Raw genomic sequence first — 21841 nt, forward strand, 5'->3', positions numbered from 1 at the left:
AGTTCAATTTACTGAATTCACTGATTTCTGTTTTCACTCCATAAATTGCAATTAAAAATGTCAATAAAAATGTCAATCAATCAAGATTACACACACACACGCACACGCACGCACACACACACAAACACACACACACACACACACACACACACACACACATGGTCATTTTCATGCTCAAACATTGGAGGCCAATAGAAGCATCGATTTCTATTTAGTTGTCTCTAATGCACGTGTAATACCTGCAGCAGAGTTAATCAATGAATGTGGGTAGATGGATATTGGAATAATCCATCATCATACATGACGTTGTTGGACTCAGTGACTTATATTAAAAAAAATTCTATAAAACACGAGTTTGTATTGATCTCTTAGTGCAGCTGTTTGGGTCAGCACAAACAGCACACACACCTATTACAACTCGATGCAAATCAATCAGTCTTGCTCTGTTTTACGTAAACAAAACACCCTGAATACACCCTGGTATTACAGCAGATCACTCCATTGATCTTGTGGTTATGTATCTAAATTGACTCCCACTTAACAGCCATGCTGATTTGTTTGGTGATAAATAATCTGGGATGTGCACAAGAACAAGAGCAGAGGAATAAAGCATGGGGATGATGATGATGCCTTCAAGTGCTGTCGGAATCCTAGAGAGAGTAGTAACTGTGAAAATGGCTTTTTTTACTGAGAGTAAAGAATGGTGGTAAAACAAAGTAGAAGTACAGTTACTGAAATAAATCGATTATGGTAGTTAAAAAGAAAGTTTTGAAAGAAGTTAAAGTTTCAGTATAGGAAGTGAAGTATAGTATAGTATTTCGAAAAAAGTATAGTATAGTATAGTAGTATAGTATAGTATTTCGAAAAAAGTCGTGGTGTGTCGAAAAAAGTAAAAAAAAAAAAAAAAAAAGTCAAAATATAGTATGACGAAAAAATCCTGGTGTGTCGAAAAAAGTAAAAAAAAGAAAAAAAAAAGTCAAAGTATAGTATGTCTAAAAAAGTGATAAAAAAAATTATATTATAATATGTGAAAAAAAAAAAAAAAAAAGTCAAAATATATTATGACGAAAAAAGTCATGGTGTGTCGAAAAAGTAAAAAAAAAAAAAAAAAGTCAAAGTATAGTATGTCGAAAAAAGTGATAAAAAAATGTATATTATAATATGTGAAAAAAAAAAAAAAAAAGTCAAAGTATAGTATGTCGAAAAAAGTGATTACAAAAATGTATATTATATGTGAAAAAAAAAAAAAAAGTCAAAGTACAGTATGTCGAAAAAACTCATGGTGTGTCGAAAAAGTAAAAAAAAAAAAGTCAAAATATAGTATGACGAAAAAATCCTGGTGTGTCGAAAAAAGTAAAAAAAAGAAAAAAAATGTCAAAGTATAGTATTTCGAAAAAAGTGATAAAAAATGTATATTATAATATGTGAAAAAAAAAAAAAAAAAGTCAAAATATATTATGACGAAAAAAGTCCTGGTGTGTCGAAAAAAGTAAAAAAAAAGTAAAAAAAAAAAAAGTCAAAGTATAGTATGTCGAAAAAAGTGATAAAAAAAAATTATATTATAATATGTGAAAAAAAAAGTCATAGTATAGTATGTTGAAAAAAAGTAATCGTATGGCAGTAGTAGTAGTAGTAGTAGTAGTAACAGCTGTAGTAGTAGGCTACTGGTATTATTTTTGCACAGCTCTATAAATTAGTACAGCAGGAGCCTGAGTTTCCGGGGATCCTATGAACGCACCATGAGAGCCTGAGCAAATAGCGTCAGAGCAGAACGTTGTGTTGTGGTGGAAGCGACCAATCAGCGCTCGCCCTGCGGAGTAAACGGACACTCCGCATCGGTTCCCTCGTTGCCTGGATGATGTGTCGAGCTGCAGTTTACTGCAACAAAGAAACCGTCGCTACATCCTCGAAAACACAAGTAACATCGCCGGAATAAGGTTGTTGTCATCGGCGGAGAAGAGGAAGAGGCCTCGGTCCTTCTTACACTGTGGAGAAATCCTCTGAGAAAAGTGTCTTTTGGAGAAAAGTCGGTGAGTGTTTCTCTGTTTACACCTGGTGAGATGACCACAGGATCTGGAGCATTATGTGTAGTTGGATGTGGTTTCCTTTTTTAAAAAAGTCTGTTGATTTAATGTATAGATTTAAAATTCACGCCCCTTTTCAGGTTACTTTTAGTTTGTCGCCTCGTGTTATATTATAGTAGTGTGTGCTGAAGTTCTCTCAGGTGAGCTGCATCAGAAATACTCAGTGAGACATGTTGACATTAATGTGCATGAATGTGCAATAATGCATGTGCTTGTATATGATGTACTGTGTATGTGTTTACATGTTTACATTGTGCACATCTTGCAGCACACAGTAATGGGATGGAAAGGTTGAATCTCTGTATTGCCTGAATGTGATGTGTGTATGTGGATGTATTTATTATAAGTGAACAATGAGAGATGTGCATTCATTAGGAATCTGAAGAAAACATGGATTCAAAAAGTAGTATACCAGTGGTTTCCAACCAAATGAAGCAATCTCTACCTGTTGTCACACATTGCATTTGTCTATGTTGTGAGTATTAAAACCAAAAACTGAGGTTTCCTGCTTTTAATTTGAAAGGTTTTTAGTGCGCTAAACAGTTAAATACTCTAGTATTTCACAATAAAAGAGAAACATCTTGTAACCCCTCTGATTTCTCTTAGAGAATTGCACTGTCAAAAATTACAATTATTTCTTAAAAGTCCCATTTTATAAAAAGTGAGATTTTCATGTTTTTTTTTAATTATAAAGCAGGCTTAAGTCCTGTATAAATACTGTGAAAGTTTTAAAACGCTCAATCCACAGGGAAATACACACAGCCCGTATTCAGAAACTCTGCATTTAGAACAAGCGGTCAGGATTTCTGGCCATTCGTGATGTCACAAATATACAATATTTAGACCCTTGACACAATTTTAAATGTAAACATTCTAAATGTGTCCCACTTTATTCCTGGTTACAGTGTGTATGTGAATGTCATCAGCTGACAGGAAGTACACATGGACCAAAGCTGTTGCCTAGCAACACAATTCTGTTGCAAAACGGAGCGTTTCAGACAGAGGGGTGAATACAGGCATATTCAGGCTGACAGTATGAGGAAAATAAAGTTTTTTTTTTTAACATTACAGCATGTAAACATGTTTTAGTAGAAACACAAAATACAAGTATGAACCTGAAAAAGAGCACGATATGGGACCTTTAATGATTGACTTCTATTGATCAACATTGGCTGTTTCTATAAGCCTAAAGATGCTTAATATCCTAATAGAATTATTTTTTAGAGAGTTATAGGTGTGCGTGTATTAGGGCTGCCCCCTAATCGGACGTTTTTTGTGTTTATCGACTAAGAGTTCTTTTTTCGATTATTTTTTTTTTTTATGTTGAATGACTTATTTCCAAGAAGCACATCTCTGGTAAACACAAGATTTAAGGTGGTGCTTTTGCATGATTCTTGCAGAGAAACTCAGATTTACAGATCTGTCGATTATATTAACTCATTGATTAATCAACAAAACCGTATGAGTGTTTGTCAACTAAGAATTTCTTTAGTTGCCGACAGCCGTACTGCGTATATACTATTTTAAAAGTAACAATGTCTTTTTTTGCAGTACTCTGTGAGTGATCATTTCCCTCTGTGGCTGCTACACCTTGACATTTACTCAGCTAAAGATGGGTTTAGGTGACAAGGACATGGATAAAATGGAGAGCAGATGGTAAGAGCAGGGAGGGGAGGAGAGGAAAGAGGAGTAGAGAGTGTAAAAGAGGAGAGAAGAGTAGAGGGAGAACAGTGGAAACGGGGGGTACTCTCTCCCCTCCTCACATGTACCAGGTGCAGCATCGCTTCATTTGCTTTAATAACAAGTAATAGGCAAAAAAAGTGTGTGTGTGTAGAGCGAGGTTGGGTGGAGTCTGCCGGTTGATGGATGACCTGTCGAGATACGGGAGGGGGGTGGTTGGTGGGGAGAGAGATGGAGGAGGAGGGGGGGATGGAGCATTGTAATGGTGACAGGGAGTCATTTATCTGTCTACTGGATGTAACCAGCCGGTCACTATGGGAGGTCAGTCTGCTCACCAGCATCTCCCCTCGCTGCCTGTGTCTCTTTTTCCTTCCCTCTCATCTTCCTTTATCCATACTTTCCTCCTTTCCACCTCCTCTTCTTCTGCTTCCACGGCCCTTCCCCTGGTATTCTCTCCACATTTCTCGAACACTATGTTGCATACGTCTTTCTCGCCCGTCTTTTTCCACAACGCTCTGCCTGTTCTTCTTTCCTGCCTCTTCAGCTCGTGAACTTACTGACACTTCAACTATCTTTGACGCTTCAACTTCAGTGGAAATTTCATCTGCTTTCAGTCTCTACACATCAATTATTTTTGACAATTTCAGCTGACAGCTCAAATATTCCAACTGACATTTTTAACTGCTGCCACTCCTCACGTACCGACTGACACTTCAACTATTCACTTCTTCTAAACTATCTCTGGCAGTTCAACTTTAACTGAAATTTCAGTTGTTTTCAGCACAGTTAAGTTCAACTGACATTTCAGCTGCTTTCATTTTTAAAATTTATTTAAATTTATTGACTCAGCCAAACAAAACATGCGCTTTGTTCTCCAAAATACAAAATGACTCCATCACATACTAATGACCAGGTCAAAGCGCATGCCACAAAACAATCATAAATCCAAAAGCAATATTTTTGTGAGGAGAAATAAAATAAATAAATAAAATAGGGCTGTCAATCGATTAAAATATTTAATCATGATTAATCACAAGATTGTCCATAGTCAGAGGTCTTTGAAAATGGCCATGACAGTTTCCCCTTGATTTTCGATTTTTTTCCCCCAAATTAAGAGTAAGTTATTTATTTGGAGCGTTATTTAACCTCCTTCCTGACAAGCTAGCATGACATGGTTGGTACCAGTGGATTCTTTACGTTTTTCTAGCTTCATATGAGCCGGCTACGACCTAAAAATCACAAGTTGCGTTAATGCGTAAAAGAAATTGTGTAAACTTTCACAGCCCTAAAATAAAAACAGAAAAAAAGAAAACTAATTAAATTAATAAAACAAAATAAATTAAAAGCAATGAAAAACAGCCAACCAGACAATATATTATTATTATTATTAATAATAATAATAATAATAATAAAAAAAATAATGGTATGTAAGTGAGTGGAAAATAAATTGAAATTTGTTAAAATAATAATAACAGTCATGATCATAAAGAAAAGAAATGCATGCAGTATTGTCATAAAATACATACTAACAAATTAATAGGTTTAATGAATCATTTCTTACTCTTTAAATGACAGTTCAACTGCTTCCAGTACTTACTCATCAACTTTCAGTGCTGACATACAAACTGACAATTCAACTGCCTCTAGCTTGAAATTAAAATTTCAAATGCTTTCAGCGAATCCACTTCAACTGATTTCAGCTGCTTTTGGCTATTACTCTTCAAATAACACTTATTTTTTAAAAAACATTTTCCCAGGTCACACCTGCAGTTTTCTGCGTAAGTGAGCACACTTACAGTTTCCTCATAAAATTGAGCCTTTTCTAGTCTTGTACATTCTTGTCATTCTTCTCTCTCCTCCTGCTCAGCTCTCTCCCTCCTAATCTGTTTTCTCTCTGTCTTTATTTCCTGCTTTTTCCCTCCCTTTTTAAAAATCTGCCCTTGTCCCCTTTATCCCTCCAGAGGGACTAATAAGCAGCATTATGAGTCAGGGTGAGGAGAGAGGCAGATGGGATTCAGCTCGTAGGCCAGATAAGGGTTTTTAACTCGGCTGTGTCTTATCACACCCTGTCACTGCTACTTAAACTGAACAGATACTGACTGGCATTATGTATAGAACCGCAAAAATCCGTAAACTGAGATAGTGGAAGTTCTGCCTGAAGCGTGTTGGAGTAATCCCTGTACAGAGGGGTGCCAGTGATGTCAGAGAGGACTGATTTAAATGCAGTGATGGGCGACTTTTTCGGGTAGTTCTCAAAGGCAACAACCGCCAAGGAGTTGACTCAGTGTCGTTGCGCATCAATTAATCAACATCTTGGTCACAGAGTAGAAATTTAGATTTAATTTTAGGTCAGTTTCCTGCCAGTTGACGGACATATATTGCTCATCTTCATTCTGCTAAGTGCCCAGTGTATCACCGTGCTCATCCTTCAGTGTCACACGAGGCGGTTCGGTGACAAGACGGCCAACATTTTGTACTCAGTATGAGCTGTTCTCCATCAGCCATCATTATTTTTAATTACTTTATTTCCCCGCCTCCCCCACAGTGTTTTTTCGTGTGCCACAGCAGAGTACCACAGGAAGCAGGCTCTTACAGGAAGCAGGCTCAAAGATCTGAACCTGTGAAGCCTCAAATTAGTCTATAGCAAGGCACAGAATAGATCACAGAGTGGTGTGTTTCTAATGGCGAGAGTCTTGCTTTGGCAAGCATGAGCAAAGTGATAGATTGGTGCTTTGAAAAGATTTTGATTTATATATGTAATCTATCTCTAGGGTTGCAACTAGCAATCATCTTCATTAGTGATTCATCATCAGTAATTTAAAATGTCAGAATATAGTGAAAATGGTGATCACAAGAGCTGAAAGTGACATGTTGAAATTTCTTTGTTTTGTCTCATCAACTGTCCAAAACCCAAAGATATTCAGGTTACTATCATTTAAGACAAAGAAAAGCAGCAAATTATCACATTTGTGAAGCTGGAACCAGTGAAAGTTTGGCATTTCAAGCCATGCTAGCGGCGTGGGGCGTTTTTATATACATGCTGCCTTCAAATGAAACTCGTGTTTACAACATGTGAAGTCGTGTACACGACATGCTTGGCGTTCAAGCGGTTAAGTCGTGAAGAACACAGGTGCTATGCAACGGCAATATTAACGTTACTGTCGGTGTCTAGAAGCCGCAAAGGCTAACAGTTTAGCAAGCTAGCAAGTGGGTAACATAATGCAGTAAATGGAAAAGCATAATGATGAAGGAAAAAGATGAGGCCGTTGGGAATATCAACATTTTCCTCAGACATATTATAAAATTACGAAGAATTACAATATATGACTAAAATTACAATATATTAACTTATTATGCACCGAAAATGAAACTTCCGTGGCCTCCGCTGTTTCTGACAACGTCAACAAACACGTCACAACTCGTGAACTCGGAGCTTTCAGCAACTTTCCACTTGCAAGGTCGTCAATACAACACGAGGTTCATATGGACTCTTCCTGTAAACACGATAAACACCACCCCATTTGAAGGCACTATATGTAATAGAATGATATATATGTATATATCTTTCTGTCCGTCTGTCTGTGTATGTGTCTGGTTCACTATTGGTATAGTCATTTAAATATTTCCGTCCTAGGACAACCATGTAAATGTATGCATCTCTCCCTGGCAGCTGGGAGTGGGAACGGATTTATATTCAGCAGCCTTTTGTTAAGACAGTGATAGACTGCTGAGCTTACAAAAAGTCACACAGACACACTCACACAGACACACACATAATACAAATACACAGACGTCGCTCAAGGAAAACAGCCCTCTCATGCACTGCTGCGCTCTGAAGTCAATGACATCAGCTGCTGCAGAGAGAAACAAACAGGAAGACGCGCGCTGCCCTTGACAGCTAGTTTGTGTCTAAATGCAAGTGGACGACTTGTGTGTGTGTGTGTGTACAGCTGTGTGTGTGTGTGTGTGGGCAGAGTGACTCACAGAGGCCGTTACAATGACAGGCTAACAACAAATAGTGCACTTTACAGTAATCTGTGCAGATTTCCTCCTGGTGCCTGACAGTCCAGTGAGTGGCAGAGATGTCATGTATTCCTGAAGATCAGTAACTTTACTGGTGCATCTCCTCGTGTGTGTGTGTTTTTTTTTTGTTAGCTTGCTCATCAGTTTATCGGGGCGAGGTTCATGCTGCTTGTCATCTTGTTGTCATCCTGTGTGATGCGAGTCAGTTTGTCGAGGAAGAGATTGCAGCAGTGAGTCGTTAATCAAAGTCCCCCCTCGCAGGGAATAACGCCTGACACGCCAGCAGTTGGAGCCCTTGAGGAGACAACAGGGGACATGAAATCATTAGTGTTGAGACAAACCGACCTTAGTTACAGCCAATGTCCGCTCCTCGTAAACACCGCATCTTTTTTTTTAGCTCATTTCACCTCATTGTGTTCTCATCTTGTCACGTAACATTTGGCTTCCCGTCGTTCCCAATCATCTCGTCCTGATATCGTGTCTGATCCGATCGGAAGTTTGGTTTCTGGAGAGTAAGGAGGGCTGCGTGGTGGAAGTAGAGGCGCGCTCATTTACATATAAATGACAGCACTGTCTGAGGTGTGGTGCTCTTGCTCATTTGTCATCTTGTAGTGATTCATTGTCCGCGTGTTTGTTTGGGTGTGTGTGTGTTTCTTCCTCCTCAATAGTGAAGTGTTTCTTTTCTGTGTGTGTGTGTGTGTCAGTGCAGCGTCATCATGTGTCAATGTGGACGCTCAGCTCTGAATCAGCTGCCTCGTGCGGCAGTCTGCCTGCGGTTTCATGGCTTCCAGGAGACATCTGATGGCTTTTCCAGTTGGATAAAATCAATTGACTCATCCTGGAATTTAAAGCAGGCATGTGATCGTTTTGGCTGGGGCAAAAAAATTGTGAGGAAATTGCAATGGATTGAAAACTAACAGGGTGTATCCTCTGCTCTGATACGCTCTGAGTGAATAAAAAATGTCTGGTTGGATGTTGCATGATTCTTTTGTCTTACGAAAAGGAAAAACACAACAGCATTTCCTGCCAGAGATTCTCTTTAAAAGCCTTGAAGTCTTCTCGCGTATCATCATCAGAGTGTTTTTTGTAACAGGAATCTTTGCTGGCTTCTCCGACTATTTACTTATAAACCCAAAAATAGACCAGGCAGCACTCTAAGGCCTGCTTACCACACATCATATTCGCACTAATATCATATGTGATATTAGATTTGTCCTCAGGCCTTAAAGGGAATGGGATGAACCCGGGACTGCAATGCTTGTGGGAATCCCAACACTTTTTTTATTCTAGCATCGCCTTACAGCTGGGATATAGCCATAATATTGATGGCATAGTAAATGTTAACATAAATTAAAAAATAAAATTGACAACAAATTTAAAAAAAAACAATTATATTTAGGATGTCCTGATAATAACAAGTATGCATTATATGGTCATGTTTTAAATATGCGACAAAAAAACATTTCTACATTTTGTGAAATATGCTTATTTGCTTTGTTGCTGAGAATGAGATGAGAAAATTGATACTGCTCTCATGTCTGTACTGTAAATATGAAGCCACAGCTAGCAGCCGGTTAGCTTAGCTTAGCATAAAAAATAGAAACGGGGGGAGATTGCTCGCCTGGCTCTGTTAAATAGGTAACAAAATCTGTGAAAATGATTGAGCTCTATAGGGGTTGTTCAGACACATCCAGGGTAGCTGTTTCCCCGTTTTCCCAGTGTTTATGCTAAATTAAGGGCGTTTTCATATACATGGTGCCTTCAAATGAAACTCGTGAGCTTGTGTTTACAACATGCGAGGTCGTGTACACGACATGCTTGGCGTTCAAGTGGTTAAGTCGTGAAGAACACCGCTGCTAAGCAACGGCAATATTAACGTTACTGTGGGCGTCTAGAAGCTACAGAGTTAGTAGCATGTGACTGGATGATGAGTTGGGTTGCGTCCGAAATTCCATAATAACATGCTATTTAGTACGCTAAAACAGTATGTGTGACTTTTTTAGCATGTCCGAAACCTACGCAAATTGCGTACTATTTTTGGTGAAATATTACAGTATGCATCGTTGGACACTACGGCGGCATAAATATCCAACAATGCAATGCAGTAGTAATGACAACGTTCATAACGGATATTGACGGACAGCTCTGTAACATCAATAACCCTTCAATTTTAAGTGTAAGTATAAGATTTCACATTCCTAGGCGTAATGTATATTTAAAATTAATTCAGACTTCTCTTCAGATTCTCACAAACCGTTGTTTTGTTCACATGAGGTTGGCACGGGTTACCATGGTGACACGTCTCCAACCAGCAAGGAGGCGCTCAGGAAGTGACGACGTAAATTACGGCTCAGTGCGTCCAAAAAGATACATACTGCTGTTTATTCACACAAAAGTATGCTGTAACGATAGTACAGCTATTGGGAATGTAATGCATAGTACACATACATAGTATGTGAGAAGCCTAGGAGTAGGTGTTGTAGCTTTTTAGCGCTGAGGAAAAGCTTTTACTTAACATTCCTGCACGAGCCAAATTAGATCAATCACTCTCAGGTCGACTCCTGATGTCAGCCTTCGTACATTTTAGTTTTTTTTCGCCAAGCTCTACTTGGCAGATACTCCACGCCAAATGGAGAATAAACTGAGGGAGTCTGTATCTTGAAGTCATCACAAAAACAAGTAATGCCATAACTGATTATTGATTTTGATTCCTGGGACTGTTCCATTTCTGTCCACAACTGTCGAGAAGAATTGCCTCTTGTGACACTACAGCTCCACACATCCATCCACCCTATTACCATCATATACCATCATTTCAATTCACAGCGGAGAGTAATTTGTATATCATCTTTTAATATTCACGCTTAAAATGAGCTCTCCCTGTCAAATTAAGCAACTCTTTAGTGCAGCAATGATGACTCTAGAAATAGTCCCCCAGCTTTGCTTGGATGGCAGAAATTCATGACAGTGTTGATATTATCTGCTAATATGGGACAGCCTGTGTTTAAAAAGTGTGAGGGCATTTCCTTCCCTGCCTCCCACTCTCTCCCTCTTTTCTGTCTTTGTCTCTCTCCGTCTATTTTCTGGCCATAATTACAGAGCCCATGAAAGCGTTTAGAGTCTCATGAATATTTAGGTCTTGGAGGGGAAGTGTCAGGGGAGACCCATGTGTGGTTGGTCTGCCCTAATTATGGAGATAGGCCTCCACACACACACACACACACACGCACACACACACACACACACACACACACACACACACACACACTTAAAATGAGGGAGGAAAGCCAGAAAATGATCAAAAGCTGCCAATTTGGGAAAAGTTAATATAGGCTTAAACAGGGGTCTGAAAAAAATGGCGCGCACACACACACAGCAGGGAGATAATAATAGCACAGCTGGTTGTGGCTTGCAGCTGGTTCTTTCTGCTCCCTATTGTTTAATAGTGAGCTAATGATGGACACGAGCCTGGGAGATTAGTCAAGGGGACTCTGTTTGTGTGTGTGTGTGTGTGTGTGTGTGTGTGTGTGTGTAGCACTCTGGGGGCTTTTCGGTTTTTGATGTCATGTCACGCTAAATCATGGTAGGGATGAACAGACGTATGACTCACTGACTCTGTGACGGGCACCTTTGAGACGAGGGGTGACAGGAGGAGGGAGTCATGCTTTTTGGCTGCAGAAAGCCGGAGAGGAAGGAAAGGGGTGCTTGAACAGAAACTATGCAGACACACAAAAACGTAATTGGAGATGAAAGAGGGATGGAAGCAGAAGGGGTGAGAAAGGAGGAAGATAGGAGGAATTGGAGGAATAAAAGACGGATATGGTGGAAGGAAACATGGAAAGAGCGAGTTTGCGAGAGGGTGGGCGGACTGAGAGAAGAAAGGAAGTAAAGAGGTGTGTGTGAGAGAAAAAGGAGACAGGTGAGAAAGAAAAGAGGAAAAGAGGTTTGCATTCTTGAAGGAGGCTTGTATTGTAATGAGTCATTTCAGACGGAGGCTGTCGACGGATGGAGGTAACTGGTGAGAAGACAGGAGAGAGAGGTGTAAGGAAATGTGGGAGAAAGATGAGAGACCTCTGCAGCATATGAGGGGAGGATAAGAGAAGAGGGAGTACAGTGGAGTGTGTCACTGCAGATGGTGATGTCTATGTAAAGGTGAGAAGCGAGGGTGGTGAATTTAAACGTGTTTAGACCCAGAATAGAGACAAGCATGATAATATAAATGATTCATTGCTACGTTAGGTGCACGTACTGTGTTTTATAAATTCATACTGATCACATACTGTCGCTGAACTGAGATCAAGAGTTAGAAATGGTCCCTAAGACTGCATTCACACCAGATCCGGCAGTACGGCGAAAAAGCAAGTCCTCACATTCATTTTGAATGCGGTTGCAGCGGACCCTTGTGCACTGTATGGAAACATCTGTATTTGGTATGTTTAAGCACTCATTTATACAGGCTGTTCCTTTAATTTGTCACCTATCTGTATATTTAACGTAGGCTGTCTGACACTTGTGATTTGTAAACACAACTTCTAAAGTTGCCCCATCCTCCCGAGCTCAACCAAGAACAAAGTCAGAACGGCGCGTCACGTGTCTTGTTGGGTTTACACTTGTCTGGAAGGGGTATTAAACTACTATTACTCTAAACAGACAAGCTTATGTCTTAAGTCTACTCTGCTTGTGTTTGTAATCCATTCATATGAGACAGCTATCACCCTGGTTGTCACTATTGGCAGAGACTCCAATCTGCATCGTATATCCGTACACTTATAATCAGGGAATTTCACTGAACTATATTGAATAATTAGCAGATAAAAGTGAAGTTGCAGTTTCACCTCTTTGTCTGTCCATATGCACGCTCCCTGGTTAAATGACGTTTAAATGTTATAATTGAATTAATTTACGTTCCAGTTCACCAAAGCTGAGCAGTCTGCCGCATCCAATACTGGTTTGGAGGATGGACTTAGTCGGCTGATGCGCATTGACCTAAACATATACTGTAGATGTGGGTTTGAATGGGGTATGAGACACAATATTAAAGCCACTGTGTGTAAGGTGGGAACACAGCATTGGACTTTTCTGAAAGCTCAGATGAATCCAAGTTGGGCTTTCATAATACATGAAAGCGAGAAAATGGGGATGCCACACATCAGCCAAAGACACTTGTTAAAGGTAATTAAGCCCAAATTGAATGGATATATAGTATTATATTGTCAATACACTATTTATAACCCTCACTCGACAAACTCTGTAATCACACATCTGTCTAGAGTTGTGACGTCAACGCTTGGAAGTCGTAAACGTAGGAATTTTTCCCATCCCTACACTCCATCCCATATGACGGTAACAAGACTTAAGCAAAGACCAGGTCAAGTTGCATCATGGGAAATTAAGGACTGAGTGTTTTGGGAGCTTGACTCATACGAGGGACTTAAATTCAGAAGTTCTGCTGCTTCTGTCTTTTTAAAAATCTGCCTCTTGTGAATCGTCCAACTATGGAAGTGCAATATTATTTCACCGGAATACCCTTTTTTAATTAATTACATTAATTATCACAATATCCAGAAAGTGAATTCAGCTCATGTTCTGTGGGCAGTGTGAATAAAGTGTGAACATCCCTTTTGCTCGTCATGGCACCATCCAGACATTAAAGCTCATTTCCACAACGTGACGTGAAAGTCTTTGCTAAGCATCCCGTCACTGTTAAATGTCTGCGACAGACCAGGAAGTTGTGTCGTCCAGCCGTTTGAGCGCTGCGGTCTGGACAGGAGATCAGGCTCGTCTCGCTGCCACCATGTGTGAGCTTTCATCAGGCCACTTCACAGCCCTCTGAGCGGAAACCAGACCACCACCGACCACATGCTGTGAAGGCACGCTGCTGCTGCTGCCGCACAGACAGTGACACACACACACTGGTATGATTATGAACACAGGCAGACACAAACACACGTGTCAGCGCTGCTTAATAACAGACCACAGTTTGATGAGGTGTGTCACCAGTCTGGGAGGAGTGGAGCCCACTCTGTATATGTGTGTGTGTGTGAGAGAGAGAGATTGATCAGCAGTTAGTATTCACTTAATCATATAACAGCAATCACTGCTCATCAACCAGCTCCAGCCTGTCACTGCACTGGACCGCCTTATAACGTCCTTCAGCAGCTGTGTGTTTATGAATATTTATGTGCGTGTATATGTTTAGCTGCCAGCAGAGGGAAGAAATAATGTATTTATTTACACGTCTTTGTTTATTTATGCGTGCTTTATATTAGCTGAGAATTGAAATGAATAAACCATCCCAGCGTAGCCTGCAGTCTGTCAGAGCGCCTTCAAATTGTTTCAGGGCGTCCTCAGCATCTTCTGCGCGGTATGAGGTTTTGTTTTGTTATTTCAAATGCGATGGGAAGGCTTTTGCTAATATTTTTTTCCCCCCCCCATTTTTAAACCTGATTTGGTGGATATATTTGTGAACCTAGAGAGGGAAAAGTAGTAGTTATAATGAAAATGTCAAATACTACTATGTCACACAAAGCAATTTAAGCTGTCAGTGCAGTTGAAAGAAAATGGAAATTGGTGTGTTCTCACAGGCAATAAATATAGTGGGAAAACAAGCCCTGCAGTGGCCTTTGAGTCCAGTCAGAACTTCATGTTATTCATGTGGACAGTGAGTGATTGGTTTCTCTACCTGCAGTTTTCCACTTTAGCTACAGGGACAAATTGTGAGACTAAGATTAATCGGTTTCATGTGATTTTTAAAGGGGCTCTATACGATATCCAGAGCATTAATACAGCAGCAAACAGCTATTTGCTATGTAAAGATATAGAGGAGTAATGTCTACCTGAGCAGAGAATGAAGTCACTCTCCCTCTGTGTGTGTGTGTGTGTGTTGTAATCTGAGCTTCTCCGTGCTATGTTGACATAGCACGGAGTTGACGTACACACGGCTATGCTGGCCGTGTGTACTTTTAGTGCATGTTTGTGCATATGAGCGTGCCCGACTGGCTAGCTCACGGCCGCCACTCTGCACTGCTCTCATACGGAGGTTACAGCTGATAACGCTGTCTCGACCGACGACATCGTTGCAGAAGCGTATAGCACTCACTCTGCGGTTCCACCTCAAGTTTTCACTGTTATCGCTGCTGGCTACGAGCCGCCAGCTTGGCCGTCGCCACGTTGAGAGCCGTGCAGAGGGAATAGAAATGCTCCCAATTAGCACCCTTCAACTAAGCTCCCTGAATGCACAAAACTTAGCAGGACTGTTGTTGCTTAATACATCACAAAGCTTTATTTTCTTTCACACTGCCCAAAGAGCATTTTAGAAACCACGCTAAACTGTATGCAACATTCAGGTAAATCTGGAAGGATCATTATGAGATGTATTGGCCTGATTTAACAGGGCCAATGACTCATCCACTGACTCATTAAGCCTGCAATAACAGTCTTTTTGGTCCCTTGGAGACCATCACTGATATATTATCTCTGACATATCAGCAGCTTTTAAGATGATATATGGCGAACTTGTTAGCAAACAGTTGCTTATTTATGCATCCAGCAGATATGGAGCAACAGTATGATTCATGTGGAGTCGTATTTGTGTCCACCTGATGAATGTGCTGGTAATCACGTTTAGCATGTACCTGTAGGTATCATATATTTAGGCCTGAATCATGAACAATATGCACACAGGATACTCCAAAATGTAGTGTTTGAAATACCTTTCTCATGCAAGAACACAAACTTAATTAGGGCTGTAACTAACGATTATTGTCATTGTCTTTTAATCTCTTGATTATTTTCTCGATTAATTGATCAGTTGTTTGGTCTATTTAATGTCAGAAAATGGTGAAAAATGTTAATCGGTGTTTCCCAAAGAGCCCAAGATGATGTCCTCAAATGTCTTGTTTTGTCCACAACTCAAAGATATTCAGTTTACTTTCATAGAGGAGGAAAGAAACCAGAAAATATCCACATTTAAGAAGCTGGAATCAGACCCTTTTTTTCTTAAAAAATTACTCAAACCGATCAAAATAGTTGCCGATTAATTCAATAGTTGACAACTAATCGATTAGTCATTGCAGCTCTACACTTTTTTATTTTGTGCCTAATATAATGTAATGGGTTGCTTTTTAAACAGCATAGATATATGATAAATATTAATGATAGTGGTCACTCGTTTTGGTTGATCTAAACATACGTTTACCTGCTCATCCTCACTCCTCATCTGTTGCTGTAGAAGAGGAATCTCTCTCCGTGCCATCTCTTTTGTTTGGTTTAGGGAATGAACATACAATTTCCTTGACTGCTGTTTTTGTTGCTTTTACAGGATCTTCTTCTTCCTGTATTATTAGCTGTGACTTTGCCTTTTGTTTTGGCTTTCACCACTAGAATTATTTCCAGCATCATCTCATCTCAGAGGAAAGACCTCCAGCGTGGCATGTGCACCCAGCTACGCTTTCGACAGCTTTTGAGCGCACACCAAACTCAATTTGAAAATGAGTGTAGTGGAGCTCTCAGAGAACACTTAGAACAGAAGCACCATGTCATCTACATCTACGTCAGCACTTTGTGCTTTACTACCGGATACTGAAACACAGTCTGTGTGTGTGTGTGTGTGTGTGTGTGTGTGCAAGAGAAAGAGAGAGGAGAGGAGAAAACTACCACTTGTGGGGGATTACAAGAGATGATGAAGACTCAGTGAAGCAAATGTGTGTGGGCGAGTAGAATGACTGAGATATTGTTTGTATGTATAAGAGAGAAAGAGAGATGGGTAAATATTGCAAGAGACGGAAAGGGCGTGAGGTTCACATAACGGGGAGAGCATCCCCCACTTATGATTTATTCATTCATTCATTTTTGTTTTTCATTAAGCGAGGATCTGGGTCAGACACAGCAGCATGTGTGTATGCAAGAGGGAGGAGCAGAAATAAAGATGTTTCTGTACAATGAAATCTGCCAGTTTAGACGAACAGATGAAGCTGTTGACAGATCAGTGGGCAGACACAGGATATGAGACAGGTACAGTGACATGAAAACACCTGACACGTGTGAGCCAGCTGTTTGTCATCTTCCTTTCCACGGTTCCTTGGTCGGAAACAACAACAGGTGTTTGAATTCAAATGACAGATGTCGACAATTTGCGGCAAGAGAGAAGAAAAGCATCAGTGTGCTTCAGGGCTTCTGCCTCCGAGCTGGTTCATCTGCGTCTGTAACAGATCTGACCGGTCGCCTTGAATTAGTCAAAGAAACAGGAGGTGGCTGTGAAACTGGAGAGTGCACGTCCAACTTACAACACTTGTGTTTGTGTCTGTGTGGGAAAGAGAGACCAAGAGATAACAAGAGTGCGGATTAGAGCTAAAACAATTAGTGGATTAATCTATTAGTCAGTCGTCGCTTAAACTATTAAACAATTTTGATAATCGATTAATTGTTTGAGCCGATTTTCAAGCAGAGATGCCAACTATTTGTTGGTTCCAGCTTCTCATATGTGAAGTTTGCTGCATTCTTCTGTTTTATATGATGGTCAACTGAATATCCTTGGGTTTTGGATTGATTGTCTCCACATGCGTCTTGAGTGACCGCTTGTGATCTGATCTCACTTCCCCGCTCTATATGCACATAGACACGTAGTAAACACATGGCTAATGCAGCAGACGTTGTGACGTAATATTACAGGAATGTCAGTAGTAATATCCTACATAATCGTGAATTTGGGTACATTGTATTAACATCAAATTAAAACGTTCAGAGCTTCAGAGAGCTGGGGATGAGAGCGAGCGGGCGGATGGTTTAAAATATAGTGAGTAAGAGCTATAAATTGTGCTGATTTAATTGTTAGCTGGATCCATGAACTGCCACGATCTGAAGTATTCTGTGCTTGAGGTGCGGAAATTGTCCAATATCCTGCCGGTACCTGTAAGGATTTTTTTTTTAGGAAAAGCTTGCCGCGTCACATAATCGAAAAATTCCCAGTGCAATATATCTCCTTTACAGAGGAGAGTGGCCCGAGGGAAATATTTGGTCCATTCAAGGGGGAAGGAGGAGAGGGAAAATGACAGGGAGATGGAGCGATGAGGAAAGCGGAGAAGATATGGAACCGATGGCTCCGATGATACGAAGCTCATTATTCTGTTCCTATATTTGGCTCTCCATATCCTCCACTCGTACTCTCACGCGTACAGTGGCGACATCCTCTGTGAAGGCCTACTTCCTACTGAAATCTGTCGCCTGCACGCCTGTCTGTCTCTGCATGTATGTGTGTGTGTGTATGTGTGTGCGTGCGTGCCTCCTCAGTACTTCTGTAGTTGTCATGGCAACATTAGATCGTATGACATATGAGGGTGTTTTCGGTGAGGTTGATGTATAATGAGCCGAGGTCTTTTGTTTTCAGAAGCAGATATTCATCAGTTTGACCTTTACCCTCGCCAGAGCAGATAAGCTATTTGAATGTATGAGACTCTGTCTGTTGCTGCATTGAGTTTTACTCAGTTCTCTTGTTTGTAATGGCTCTCGTGTCATTATAGCCAGGTCCGGCTTCATTTGTCGTTGACTCTCCATTCCTTTAACCCAGGGGTCAGCAACCTTTACTATCAAAAGAGCCATTTTAGGCAAAAAAAAAGAAAAAAATCTCTCTGGAGCCGCAAAACATTTAAGCAGTGTGATGAAGGTAACACAGTTTATAGTCTAAGTATATAGTATATAAGTCTAATGCAGTGAGGGCCCAAGTGCAAATGTGTTACGGAGCATTAGGGCCATTTTGAGGGGAAAAATAATCTGCAATTTCCAGAATAAAGTCACAATTTTACGAGAAAAAAAAAGTTGTTATATTACGAGAATAAAGTCATAGCTTTACGAGAAAAAAAGAAAGTAACACGTAAAAATTACTACTCTATAATATTTTGACTTTATTCTCATAATACTATGACTTTTTTCTCTTAAACTTGTGACTTTATTTTCATATGGGGATAACGGTGCAATCTTTTTTTAACAAATAAAAAATAGAGAGCTAGAGAGAGAAGTTGAATTCCTCCACACAGCTGGCCAATGACAGAGTTTGTAAATGTCAGAAAGTTACAGAAATGGATAGACACAGACCCCCCCCTAATCCGACATCTGAATAGTTTGAGTTTCCGAAGCTATTTGACCACCCAACAAGCGGTCCTGATGAAGTACACTGGCCCCTTATCCCTCCTCTTGTTCCTACTAGTCCTTCCTTCTTTGTGAACAACTTTGCCAAATATTCTGTTTGCTGGAAAGTTGGTTAAATGGGTGAGAAATACATAAAAACGTGATCAAAATTGAAGCAACAGAGACGTGACGTTTAGTCCCTTGTATCAGTTAAGCTCTAAAAACACTGAGTCCTACTTCTCCCGTAGTGCAGCTCAATAGCGTCTTTGAAACTTCTTGCCCCAGTTTGTAATGCAGGCTGTCTGTTAAATATTTGTAGTCTTCAAACCTCAACAGAGATATCAGGGTTTTTTCTTAGACGTTAGAAAGCTCCTCTAGAGCCACAAAAAGCATTATACAACATTATACATTATTCACAGGGTGAATAGTAAACTGTGTGAAATCAGTGGTGTCCCTTTAACATCCTTGTCTTGTGGAACATCTCACAAGAAGTTGCGACTAGTCCCACTGAGACTCGCAGTGAGAAAACAACTCTTAAAACAAAATTCAAATAAGTTACACCTTTTTCTTCATAGAGCAAAACGCTGCTAGACAGTTTTACAGCTGCACAAGGAATCACAAACATGAGCAGTCAGACAGGTTTTAAACACAGCGAGTCTCCACTTTAACCTGCTTATGTAAACCATTTAGTAGGAAATGTAAATAAAGGTGAAACTTCAAAATCACTACTGTTGTTCAGCTTTGACACATTGAACTTAGAACTGTGTCCCGTCTGTTTGTTTGTCTTAAAAGCTGTCTGTAGAGTTAACACCCCATCTTGTTGATAATACCCCCTTGTGAGCTTCATTCATAAGGCCCAGGAGTAAGTTTTGGACATCCAGGATTCTGGAAGAAAAAATTGACCATTTATGATCATACAAAAAATGACTGATGATATATGTGCTTCTTTGATAAAAAGCAGACGGATCATAATGAAACTTCATCATCAGCTTAATATCAGAACATTGGTTCGAATGCAAATACAGAATAAGTAAGAGCAGGACCACAGACTGTATATAAGAAGTGGACGTAGTCACCGTGACATCGCCCATTGGTTTGTGGACTGCTGTTTTGAAGCTTTGAGTTTGGCATTTTGTCCGTCACATTTGGATTATTTGCAACCAGAAATGACACAAGAGGGTGAAGCTAAGTACAACCAAATGCCGAATGAGACATTTTTAGGCGACTAAAAAGGTTATAATTAACTTTCATGAACTGAAAACACACTGTGAAAGGGTTAAAGTTGTAAGACGAAAACACAGACAACGCCCAGACCGGACAACGCCATGGTAACAACCTGTCAGTCACAAGGTAGCCACGCCCTAAAGCATACCCTGCTTTATGGTCTATTTGACTCAAAATGGGACCATAATTTACTAATTGAACATCACGCTGCATTGAAGAAGACTTGAAACTAGCAATTGAGACCATGAACTCATGTTTACAATGTTTACTGAGTTAATAAATCAAGTGAGAAGTATGCTCATTTTCTCATAGACTTCTATACAATCAGACTTCTTTTAGCAACCAGAGGAGTCGCCCCCTGCTGGCTATTAGAAAGAATGCATGTGTAAGGCACCTCAGCATTGGTTTCACTTTTCAGACCCGGAGGTTGCCCACTGAGCAGGACAAACACACACGAGGGAATGAGTCATAGAGCGAGAGAGGGTGTTGTTGGAGAAGTCAGGGCAGACTGACGGACAGTGAGTGACACCTGCAGAGGGCTGCTAATCCTAAAGTAAAGTAGATTACTGCAGCGGCCTGGTGCTCCCTCTCAGTCTGTCTGGAGGAAGTGGAGCTGCCATAAGCTGCTAAGATGCTGCGGGCTGAGAAACTGCTGGCTGTGCTGCTGCGTTGACCAGAACGCTGCTCGATATCACTCGGCTCCACTCTCAAGTCCTCGACTCTTCTTTAACCCGTCTGTCATCTCCGACGTGACACTTTACCTGCTCTGCAGTGTCCTGCTGGCGTACAAGGTCTGTGTGTGTGTGTGGACCGCTGTCACTCTGGTCTATACTCTGTTTGTGTGTACACATAAGTGTAGTTGCAAAGAGCCCTTGAGTTATTGGTGTATGTAAACAGACACTTTGTTTGTTTAGAGGGAAACTTCACAGGGCACCTTTAATCCTCTTAAAAGCATGAACAGGTGTTTGTTTAATGAATTGAGTCATTTAATAAATCATTTTAAAATTTCAAACCTTTAACGACTTTCACAGTTTGCAATTTGTTTGTTGAATTGTTTGTTTGTTTGTGACAATCAAAATGTTATTATTAGTTATTTTAGTTAAAGTTAATTTAGTTTAGTAAAAGTTAATATTTGTCATTGTTTTGTGTTGTTTATTGATTTCCAATAATAGTATACTGTATACATACATTAGCATAAAAACAGCATACGTACCCACTCCCATGTTGATAAGAGTATTAAATACTTGATAAATCTCCCTTTAAGGTACATTTTGAACAGATAAAAAATGTGCGATTAATCACGATTAACTATGGACAATCATGCGTTTAATCACGATTGAATATTTGAATTGATTTACTTGCCTCCTGGCCATGAACAATAGTTGTTCTGCTGTTCACTTTTACAGGATGAGATGCTGCAGGTGTTCCTGCCTTGAGTTATCGCTACAAATGATGTTTCGTTGTGACATTGGTTACACCTCTGTTTTGCTGAGTCACACATAAACGCAGAAATGTTGACTCAGCGAGCGAGACAGATGAAAACAACACACACGTCAAAGTTGGGGGGGGGGGGGGGGGGGGGGGGTAATTCTCTGTGGACGTCGTCGGCGCCGTCATCGCACAGTATGACAACACAACAGAGTGCATGTCACCCCGTGTGACGAGGCTAATATCACATTTTGTAAATGTGTCTCTCTTTGCACGGCATG

General features: G+C 40.3%; 1 protein-coding gene across 1 annotated transcript in view; it reads left to right on the top strand.

The window, feature by feature from the left end:
• The first annotated feature begins 1788 nt into the window (after window positions 1-1788).
• Window positions 1789-21841, top strand: part of LOC141777006 (SPRY domain-containing SOCS box protein 4-like) — an 84196-nt gene continuing 64143 nt past the window's right edge. The window contains exon 1 of the mRNA XM_074650913.1: window positions 1789-2030. The gene's annotated coding sequence lies outside the window, so the exon portion shown is untranslated. The remainder of the gene's footprint in view (window positions 2031-21841) is intronic.

This window comes from Sebastes fasciatus, chromosome 11, assembly GCF_043250625.1.
Source record: "Sebastes fasciatus isolate fSebFas1 chromosome 11, fSebFas1.pri, whole genome shotgun sequence".
In the NCBI taxonomy this organism is placed as follows: Eukaryota; Metazoa; Chordata; class Actinopteri; order Perciformes; family Sebastidae; genus Sebastes; species Sebastes fasciatus.